General features: G+C 43.4%; 1 protein-coding gene across 1 annotated transcript in view; it reads right to left on the bottom strand.

The window, feature by feature from the left end:
- Positions 1 to 12,042, bottom strand: part of msrab (methionine sulfoxide reductase Ab) — a 59,623-nt gene that overhangs the window by 44,191 nt on the left and 3,390 nt on the right. The window lies entirely within an intron of this gene.

Genomic DNA, 12,042 nt, shown 5'->3' with positions numbered 1-12,042 from the left:
TACAGTCAATAATACAGTAGAACAAAAGAAAACAAAAAGTCTATATACAGTGAGTGCAAATGAGGTAAGTTAAGGCAATACATAGGCCATGGTGGCGAAGTAATTACAATATAGCAATTAAACACTGGAATGGTAGATGTGCAGAAGATGAATGTGCAAGTAGAGATACTGAGGTGCAAAGGAGCAAGATAAATAAATAAATACAGTATGGGGATGAGGTAGGTAGATAGATGGGCTGTTTACAGATGGGCTATGTACAGGTGCAGTGATCTGTGAACTGCTCTGACAGCTGGTGCTTAAAGCTAGTGAGGTAGATATGAGTCTCCAGCTTCAGAGATTTTTGCAGTTCGTTCCAGTCATTGGCAGCAGAGAACTGGAAGGAAAGGCGGCCAATGGAGGAATTGGCTTTGGGTGTGGCCAGTGAGATATACCTGCTGGAGCGCGTGCTACGGGTGGGTGCTGCTATGGTGACCAGTGAGCTAGGATAAGGCAGGGCTTTACCTAGCAGAGACTTGTAGATAACCTGTAGCCAGTGGGTTTGGCGACGAGTATGAAGCTAGGGCCAACCAACGAGAGCGTACAGGTCGCAATTGTGGGTAGTGTATGGGGCTTTGGTGACAAAGCGGATGGCACTGTGATAGACTGCATCCAGTTTGTTGAGTAGAGTGTTGGAGGCTATTTTATAGATGACATCACCGAAGTCGAGGATCGGTAGGATGGTCAGTTTTACGAGGGAGTGTTTGGCAGCATGAGTGAAGGATGCTTTGTTGCGATATAGGAAGCTGATTCTAGATTTCATTTTGGATTGGAGATGCTTAATGTGAGTCTGGAAGGAGAGTTTACAGTCTAACCAGACACCTAGGTATTTGTAGTTGTCCACGTATTCTAAGTCAGAGCCGTCCAGAGTAGTGATGCTAGACGGGCGAGAAGGTGCGGGCAGTGATCGATTGAATAGCATGCATTTAGTTTTACCTGCGTTTAAGAGCAGTTGGAGGCCACGGAAGGAGAGTTGTATGGCATTGAAGCTCGTCTGGAGGTTAGTTAACACAGTGTCCAAAGAGGGGCCAGAAGTATACAGAATGGTGTCGTCTGCGTAGAGGTGGATCAGAGAATCACCAGCAGCAAAAGCAACATCATTGATGTATACAGAGAAGAGAGTCGGCCCGAGAATTGAACCCTGTGGCACACCCATAGAGACTGCCAGAGGTCCGGACAACAGGCCCTCCGATTTGACACACTGAATTCTGTCAGAGAAGTAGTTGGTAAACCAGGCGAGGCAATCATTTGAGAAACCAAGGCTGTCGAGTCTGCCAATAAGAGGGCTGTTGAGCGTGAAAAACCCAGCAGTGCTGCAGTTCGTGACACACTTTAACCGGTGAGCCTGGCACCTACTACCATATCCTGTCCAAAGGCACTTAAATATTTTGTCTTACCCCTTCAACCTCTGAATGGCACACATATACAATCAATGTCTCAATTGTCTCAAGGCTTAAACATCCTACTTTAACCTGTCTCCTCCCCTTCATCGACACTTATTTAAATGGATTTAACAAGTGACATCAATAAGGGATCATAACTTTCACCTGGATTCACCTGGCCTGTATGTCATGGAAAAAGCCAGTGTTCCTAATGTTTTGTACACTCAGTGTACATACAGTACCAGTCAAAGTTTGAACACACCTACTCATTCAAGGTTGTATTTTTATTTTTACTATTTCCTACATTGTAGAATAATAGTGAAGACATCAAAACTATGAAATAACACATATGGAATCATGTAGTAACCAAAAAAATGTGTTAAAGAAATCAAAATATATTTTAGATTCTTCAAAGTAGCCATCCTTTGCCTTGATGACATCTTTGCACACTCTTGGCATTCTCTCAACCAGCTTCACCTGGAATGCTTTTCCAAAAGTATTGAAGGAGTTCCCACATATGCTGAGCACTTGTTTTGCCTTCACTTTGCGGTCCAATTCATCCCAAACCAACTCAATTGGGTTAAGGTCAGGTGATTGTGGAGGCCAGGTCGTCTGATGCAGCACTCCATCACTCTCCTTCTTGCTCAAATAGACCTTACACAGCCTGGAGGTGTGTTGGGTCATTGTCCTGTTGAAAAACAAATGATAGTCCCACTAAGTGCAAACCAGATGAGATGGCGTATTGCTGCAGAATGCTGTGGGAGCCATGCTGGTTAAGTGTGCCTTGAATTCTAAATAAATCACTGACAGTGACACCAGCAAAGTACCCCCACACCATCACACCTCCTCCTCCATGCTTCACGGTGGGAACCACACATGCGGAGATCATCCATTCACCTACTCTGTGTCTCACAAAGACACAGCGGTTGGAACCATAAATCTCAAATTTGGACTCAAGGACATGACAACCAGTTTCATCATAGTGCTTGATGGTTTTTGCGACTGCACTTGAAGAAACTTTTAAAGTTCTTGACATTTTCAACATTGACTGACCTTCATGTCTTGAAGTAATGATGGACTGTCGTTTCTCTTTGCTTATTTGAGCTGTTCTTGCCATAATATAGACTTGGTCTTTTACCAAATAGGGCTATCTTCTGTATACCAACCCTACCTTGTCATAACACAACTGATCTGCGGAAAGAAATTCCACAAATGAACTTTTAACAAGGCACACCTGTTAATTGAAATGCATTCCAGGTGACTACCTCATGAAGCTGGTTGAGAGAATGCCAAGAGTGTGAAAAGCTGTCATCAAGGCAAAGAGTGGCTACTTTGAAGAATCTCAAATATAAAATACATTTGGATTATTTTAACACTTTTGAGTAGGTGTGTCCAAACTTTTGACTGGTACTGTATGTAGCCTACTTATGTAAGCGAATCATATCACATATGATTTACATATATCAAACTGCTCATGGAAGAACAGAACGTGTAGCAAGGCTATCCCTCATGTCCTCCACAAATATCATCACCACTCTCCATAACTGCCGCGATCCCTCTCTCCCCCCTCTCTCTTTTTGTCTGTCAGGGTGGATATGAAACATATAGGTAGGCTATGTAATCCACAAATAACATCACATCACCCCCTCCATAACTCTCTCTCTTTCTCTCTGTCTGCGATGGTAGATATTGAAGCTCAATCACCTGCGGAGGAGCTGAGGGGATCTGAGGGCTGCTCGGGGGACTTTGCGATGCAAATGCGAGGTAATTACCTAAAGCCAGGAGAGTGAGTGGAAGGCAGCCCAGGTTAAAATAGAGCAAGAAGGAAAAGCGACGGTGAGAGACGCGAAAGATTCACAAGCCTGTTGATGCTGACTGATTGGAGCACTCGGAATGAAGGGCAAAAATAGAGGGGTGTGGTGTAGGAAAGGGATTCACAGAAGATAGCTGTGCCTTTGTGTTTTAAGCCCATTCTTGTGTCTGTGCGTGTCCTCTTTTTCTTCTGCAAAAAAGATTAATGTGTTCCATGATTTTCCTGACTCCAGAGAGATTTGGTTAGTTGTCGTTGTGTGATTAGCTTCATGTATGTCATGGTTGCCATGTTTAAGTGTAATAGGCTGTATATGGAGAATAAAAGCCTTTGACTATGTGGCCATGTGCGGTTTGTATTCTATCACAAGAGGAAATGCTAGCTTGCAGTACATTTGATTCTTCCTCTGATCTGATCATGCTCACAAAATCTGGATGGATGGAGAGTAAGGGTAACTGTGTGTGTGTGTGTGTGTGTGTGTGTTGTCAGTGGTAACTTCCTTTAGAGTCAGCAGGCGCTCATTTATCAACCGTGCGTGCATTTCATGCAAAATGTTGGCGTATGTATAGATTCTAGGATTTGCGTGCGCCACAAATTATTGGGATTTCTCAAACTGTTGTATGCAACATGTAGGGGATAATCAACGAGGGGCTATGTACTCTATGGAAAATAATGAATGACAAAGAGTGGAACTGACCTTCCACAGAGTTGCATTATTTTCCAGAGAACACATACAGTGGAGCCCCAAGTTGATTATCCTTTTTATACCATGGCTATAATTTAACACATTTGCCGCTACAAATGTGTTCATTTGCCGGTAGAAACGTGTTCAACATCCACTGAAGTAGCTAGCAAGTTTACTAGAGTGGTTACCGTGGTAACCAAACAAACAGACTCGCTAGTTTAGCTAACCAAACGATCATTCCTAGCTTGCCATTATGAAAATCTAATTCAACAATGCCAATCATGCTTTTTTGCTTTCAAAAAGCAGCACAAACATAGAACGTGTAAGAATGAACTATAGATTCAATTCTACCGTGCAAATATACCATGCGTTATAGGGAAATAATGCACGCTCTAGAATGCCCTTCAAGCCAATCAGAAACAAGTATTCAACAATGCCATGGTAAATCCAAACCATATTATATTTGTGTGCTCATAAATGAGCACTAAAACCCTGCCTGGAAAACGCCCTCCGTTCACCTAACAAAAACACCTTAATTTACTGTATGATTTAGACATTTTGGAACTGGGCCATGTCTGTTTCTAAAATAAGCAAAGTTGATCACATTTCTGTAGAAGTGTGGGCAGAATGTTTCAATCTTTTTAATGTGACTTTTAAAAAAAACAAAAAAATGCATGCCGCCTATAGCAAATGCCAAATACTGGCCGCACATTCTGCGTGATTGACTGTCTATTCAAACAATTTAAAAGTGCTACAACCCACACTATGCAAAGTAATAATTGTTGTTCAATATTTTGTTTGTATTTCTATCTCCTGTCTTGGTATAGGCTCTTACCGTAGATGAAATAGGCTATGATGCCACACTCCTCTCTCACAGCAATACTGGAGCCTACCCATGCTGTCTAGGCTACTGGTCTATTTACTTTTGAGCATGCATGACTATTGAATGGGTGATGGATAAATGGTATTGTAACGACGGTCGTCAGGAATGGACCAAGGAGCAGCGGGTTGAGTGCTCATAATTAACTTTAATGAAAACACTTATGCAAACAAAACGATGGACAACGAATACAGACTTGAAGGCAAACGATAGCAATTCAAGTGACAACCTCCCACAAATTCAAACACACCCTAATATATAGGACTCTCAATCAAAGGCAACTAGACAACACCTGCCTTCAATTGAGAGTCCACGCCCCAATTAACTAAACATAGAAACAGACTAACTAGAAAGAACATAGAAATAGACTAACATAGAGCAGTGACCAAAAAACCCCAGAATACATAAATCAACTACCCTCTACATAATACACACACCCCGAACCGCATAAACCAAATACCCTCTGCCACGTCCTGACCAGCCTACACTAACAAAATAACCCTCATACTGGTCAGAACATGACAGGTATCCTAATATTTGTTGTGTAACAGGAATAAACCAGTCATGTCAGAAAATATGATTATGATTCAGGCCCATATAATAAAACTCAAAGGAACACATGCTACTCTGTGATCTCCTTACCAATGGAAAATGCATCTGTTTTATCACTGGGCCTATGTTCTAATGTTTTATTAGCCTACCATTATTATAATTCCCGAGCATCAAACATTTCCATTTCCCTCAAAATAACAATATTTGCTTGCAATATTCAACCACGCATGGTCTGAGATTTGGGTGGAAATACGCACATTTCCTCTGCAAGATCAACATTGATAAATACCAACCTTTAGGGCAATACTGGCGCACGCAAGGTTTAAAGTATTTTTTGTGCTCATGCACCTTTGATAAATGAGGTCCCATGAGAGCAAAAAAAAACCACAAAAAAAACACGACAGCTGTTGTCAGTCAGAAGAAGTGGTTATGCAGATCTGGGCTGAGAATCAAAGAGATTACCAAATGGCCTGGTATAAACAAACCCACTGAACTCAGTGGCTCATCCATTCTGTTTGATTGCAGTGGTGGTTATATAAGTTGTAAAAAAAACCTAGCGTCTCATTGAGTCAAAACCAGGTTTGGGGTTATGTGTGTGTACATTGGTGCATGGTTTGGGGCATGTGAATTAGTGTGTTTGGTGTCAGATACTTTGTGAGCATGCTTCTCCATTTGATTATTAGTGAGACTACCTACAGTATGTGTCAGTCTAGGAGTGCATCCCAAATGACACCCTATTTCCTATATAGTGCACAATTCTTAGCTACTATAAAGGGAATAGGGATTGGGCTCCAGGTGTGTCAGAAACAGATAGGCCACTACTGCCATGCTTCAATCTTTGCCTCTTGACTCCACAACTGATTTTAATTAGCATTTGAAAAAAGCAGCAAACTGTTTGGTACTTTGGCGTAATTGTTGCTTTTGCTTGTCTCACACTGCTGAGGGCCTTCATTAAAATTATAACTCACCAATCACACCACCTCGCTCGCTATTTCTAAAGAGCTCTCCTCTTCCTGGGCAGGTGGGATTCAGGCACGGTTGGCACCAACAAACAAAAGAGAAAGAGAGAGAGAGAGAGAGAGAGAGAGAGAGAGAGAGAGAGAGAGAGAGAGAACTGGAGATAGGCTATTCAACACAAGGACGTACAGTATGTGTGAAATGGATCAGGGGGGGTGAAGGCCTTATCTTGTACATTGTTTGATCTGAATGTTTCACAGAGTCGAGAAACAGGAAGTGACCTATGATAGAGTGTGAGAGAAACAGGAAGCTATTTGAATGACAAAATAGGTACAAAGGAGTGAATTCTGGGCTCTGTCCAGCTCATGTGTAGTCTTAACTCTCACTTACAAGAAGTCAGTACATTCAGAAGCAGTCGATACAGGAAATGTACAGTAGTGGCACAAGGTCACCTTGTTGGTGTGACACGCGCATGACATCTCGCTGCCTGTTACATCATTGCTTTAAGCCAGGAGAGAGAGAGAGAGAGAGAGAGAGAGAGGGAAAGGGAGGGAGGGAGGGAAGTCTATGGCAGATCAAGATCACTATCCCCTACCAAGTAGCCTACAATCCAGCAAGTTTAGCCAACCGCTCACATCAACCGAGTATATGGTAAGGGATTGCAAGCATGCAAGAGTGCTCTGCACTTGTGTACAATGACAATGGGGCATAGCAAGTTACTATGGGCCTGCCCGGATCTATAGAGAGGGGGAGAGCCCATTGGCCCTCCCCAAACTTGAACCCAATCGACCCGTGCTAAGAATGGCCCGGCTAAGCCACTCTTGCCCTACATACACAGGGCAGATTACGCCCTGTGCATAATCCCACAGACACCAGAGGCATGTGCCACTGTCACCACTCCTCACCCTGCTGCCGACACACACACACACATGGACACAGGCACACACATATATACACACACATGGAAGCACACACACACACACGCACCCACCATACACACACACCAACACTCCCCCCCCCCCCCCGTCTCTTTCTTCCCTAGCAACTCCCTCCCCAGATAACCCGCCCTGGTTTTAACCTACAGGCTGGTTTCCTCACCTAAACCCTGCACGGAGCACCAGTACTGGGATTAGGGGTTAATCTGGACCTTGTGTCATCCAATATCCCATCCCTCCCTCCTCAACCCCATCCCTCCCTCCTCAACCCCATCCCTCCTCAACCCCATCCCTCCCTCCTCTTTGGAAAGAGGCTTTGGGTGAAATCCTTTTTAGTGACTCACTCCCCTCTCCTCACACAGACTCTGAGCCTGCTGTTAGGGTCAACTTTTCCTCCCAGGCCAAGCCAATCACTGTCCAGCTGACCCGCTCTAGTAGAAATCATACAGGACATGAAACAAATACTAGATCAAATACACACAGACCATGGGATTTTGTGCACAAACTATGATGATTGTGTGGTAAAATGTTGCACCAACTTAAATACCATGTGGGTTTAATACCACATGAGTGTGTGTGTGTGTGTGTGTGTGTGTGTGTGTGTGTGTGTGTGTGTGTGTGTGTGTGTGCGTGCGTGCGTGTCTGCTTGTGTACACAATTCCGATGGACCACACATACCAAGGAATTTCAATGGTCTAGAAATTCCTCCTGCACCCAAACTGCCCAACCCCCAGCGCCCATTACCCATCCATCCTTCCATGCTCTCTCCGTACGATCGCCCCTGGGACAGAGGAACCTGCTAGGCCTGAGTAAGAAGAAGGAAATGCACAGTGATGTGGAGAGGAGAAAAGAGGAGAAGAGAGAGAGGGAGCTACAAAAGACTATATCGTCCTTTTTGGTATTTTTGTCTTCGGAAATAAATTGCAAATTCACCCTGAAGCAGAGCTCCGCATTGAGTTGGTAGCGAGGGTGAGAGAGAGAGAGAGAGAGAGAGAGAGAGAGAGAGAGAGAGAGAGAGAGAGGATGTAGGCCAGTGTTTTTGTGTTCAATTCTTTAGGGGCAGAAGAAGAAATACCCTTGAGCTTGAACACTCATAGTAAAAAATGAGAGAATCTCTATAGTGGAATCCCTACAGAGAGGGGGAGATGAAAGTGTATCATAAAATACTAATGGATTGGGCTCATCATACCAATGCAGCAAAACAGTACCAATCAAATGCAGTTGACACCAAAGACATTCCAAATCCACCAGCTCAGATGTTCATACAGTATAGCGAGATAGTTTGTGCAACTACCGTTATTGAGAAGTAGGAAATGACAAACATATGGAATACTTTGAGGAAAAAGCAGAGCGAGCGATAGGACAAGGGAGGAGAGGGATGAGCATGGATGGACAGAGAGAGATAGATAGTTAATGGATGAAAATTATTTGCCGTCATGTGGAGTCTGATTCCAATCAATCAGGGTCGACCGTGTCCCCAGTGCCCTCTCCGCTTTTCTCCTCTCCTCTCCTCAGGACTGGTAAACGGTATAGTGGAAGGAGCCTCAATCTATCACACACACATGCACACACACACACACACACATTCGCACACACACAAACATGCACACGCGAGCATGTACAAACGTACACACACGTGCACAAACTCACACACTGTACAATCACACACACATGCATACACACACGCACACGCACACACACACACACACACACACACACACACACACACACACACACACACACACACACACACACACACACACACACACACACACACACACACACACACACACACACACACTCACACACACACACAGAAAAATAAACAATACTCATCCTAACAGTAATAGACACATGCAGCCCTGTGCTATAGACTGCAGCATATGCCTCATTCCCCCAGTGCATGATTATTCACACATGCATGACACGCATAGTGATGGTACATGCTCACATGACCACATCTTCTGCACAATATCCAGTAGTGGATTCAGGTATTTCAGGCCTACTACCGTATGACTGTACAGTACATCCCCTTCATTGCAAGATGCCAAAATACACAATCGCAGGGTGAAACTGTACCATCCCTGTGTGATTGGTAGATACTGTACACTCTGGTTTTGTTTCTCCGCCACCTATCACACCGTGACATTCATTCATATCTGTAGCTAATAAATGATATATACAGTAGGCTTTTGTTTTGGTTTAGTCAAGACATGCCCCGTGTCGCTCTAAAATTAGCCTAGTAGAGCATACTCTTGAACAATATAGGCCTACTATATTTTAAAAACACATTAGCATACTTGAAAACCACTGTCGGTGGTAGCTACTGGCAGCATACCCAGCGCTTTTATGTTATGGCTTTTTAAAAACGAACAGTAATAAAAACAGCATCTCCAATACCAACTGGTGCAGACCTAACTGAGTTATCAATGTTATGTGGGCCATTGAATTAAGCGGCGCTTATTATTAAAAAATTACCACTTTTCTTTCTGCTTCACTAGGCTGCAAAATTGATTTACCTTATCCCCACAATCACGATGACATATTGTTATTATTAGTAGTAGGGACGTTATTCTATGTTTAACTCAGAGAAGACATCCTCCATGAACCATGTATTGTAATTACAAATGTTATACATACCGTTTTATGGAAAAGGTATAATGTATTGCCTATGCATAACAATGTAAGCTGTAATTGCACAACAATTTGTAGATAATATATGCCATTTAGCAGACGCTTTTATCCAAAGCTACTTACGTGTATGTGTGTGTATGTGTGCATACAGTACATTTTACATATGGGGGTCAGAGAAACCAAGCCCACTACCTAGGCTTTACAAGCGCCAGGCTCTACCAACTGAGCTACAAAGGACCAGACAAACAATCGAAAATGTTATTTCAGCATTTTGAAAAAGCTGATAATACATTTAAATGATTAAATATGTTTAAAAAAAAAATAACATTCAGCACATAATCAAATCCTGTGCATTTGTCAATTTTTTTACACAGATTCTTTAATATTATGTAATTACACTTGTGCCGATAATATCAATAACCTTATAATAAAATCAATTATTGGCACAAATGTAATTCCGTATGATATTGTCCAGCAGAATAATACTGAATAATACGTGAAGATTAGAAAATGGTGCAAAATCACAAGTAGGTCACTAAGCGATTTATTTGAGAAAAAGAGGGGGATGGAAGAGAGAGGGGGGGGGAAATTGGGTCATGCTGAATGCAGAATGATGCAGAGGCAGAGAGAAGTTTGGGGAAGCTCTCTCAGAGATGCGATATGTGTCAGTCAAGCGGTTGGTCCCCCCTCAACATCAGTGGTGTGTATTCGATAGGAACCAAACTAAACCGAACAGAACAAAACCAGGAGGGATCTACCTCAACAGAAACTCTCGATCTCGTAGCAAAAGGTTTTCCATTTTGAAACATTTTGCTACAGCCTGCATTATTGAAGACACCCCAGTATCCTCTCTGAGCGTTGTGTGATTGGGGAGGGGAGGTCTTTCTCACCTTAATGCAGGGGAGAAGCTGTGTAAGATTTAGCTAGCTGTGTGGAGACCATTTAGGCCACTATAAGCAGATACGGATGCTATAATCACCAGCTCCAAACTGGTAGTAGTGTAGCCTATTTCTACTATCTGGTGTCTGTATTGTATCTTCATCTTTTTCTTCCATGTTAACAGTGAATAGCTTTAAGAGTAAAACCCAAACCCAAGTGGGACCAAGTGGCACATTAAACTGTCCTCTAAAAATATTTACTATTTGATAAGTACGAACGCACACGCACACACACGCACACGCACACGCACACGCACACGCACACGCACACACACACGCACACACACACACACACACGCACACACACACACACACACACACACACACACACACACACACACACACACACACACACACACACACACACCACTCAGTCAGTCTGTAACTCTAGTGCTCTCGCTAATGAAACTGAAACTGATATTCTGGTCATTGGAGCACATCAGTGTCTAACCCACTGAGAGTCAAGGTCATCGATCTGTCCACAATGAACGGCTCTATCACGCACTGGAATTGAAATGAGTGTGCGCACGCACACGCACATACGCACATTAACATACGCACACACACACGCACACACTATATCAAAACTGAAAAGGCATAGCTATTTTCCCCTGTTTGATACAGATTGAGGCTGCTTAGCTCTGTAGTTAAAAATACAATAGAGATGCGTCTCCCGTTCTAGTGTGCTTGTTTAAATCAGTGAAATCTTCAACACTATGTGTATGTATGTCATTGTGTGTGTGTGTGTGTGTGTGTGTGTGTGTGTGTGTGTGTGTGTGTGTGTGTGTGTGTGTGTGCGTGCGTGCGTGCGTGCGTGTGTGTGTGTGTGTGCGTGTGTGTGTGTTTACGAGGAGCTGTGTGTGTGTGTGCAAACAGAGCTCACCATGAGTAGGCGGTGCACACGCGTGTTCGTGCTCCAGCAGACACAATACCACATGCTGCCATCAGCCATTTTGCCGAGCTGCTCTATGGCGTATGCCAGATAGAGGAACACGGCTACTCTCACCTCCCCCCTCCTACCGAACTGCTCGCTTCAAACACACAAACACACATACAGTACACACACACTTCACACATGCTTTATTCATACATACACACACACACACACACACACACACACACACACACACACACACACACACACACACACACACACACACACACACACACACACACACACACACACACACACACACACACACACACACACATTTACATTCTGCACACACACTC

Source organism: Salmo trutta, chromosome 25 (assembly GCF_901001165.1).
Source record: "Salmo trutta chromosome 25, fSalTru1.1, whole genome shotgun sequence".
Taxonomy (NCBI): Eukaryota; Metazoa; Chordata; class Actinopteri; order Salmoniformes; family Salmonidae; genus Salmo; species Salmo trutta.
The sequence above is the reverse complement of the archived record's forward strand: the minus strand, read 5'-3'. Positions and strand labels throughout refer to the sequence as shown.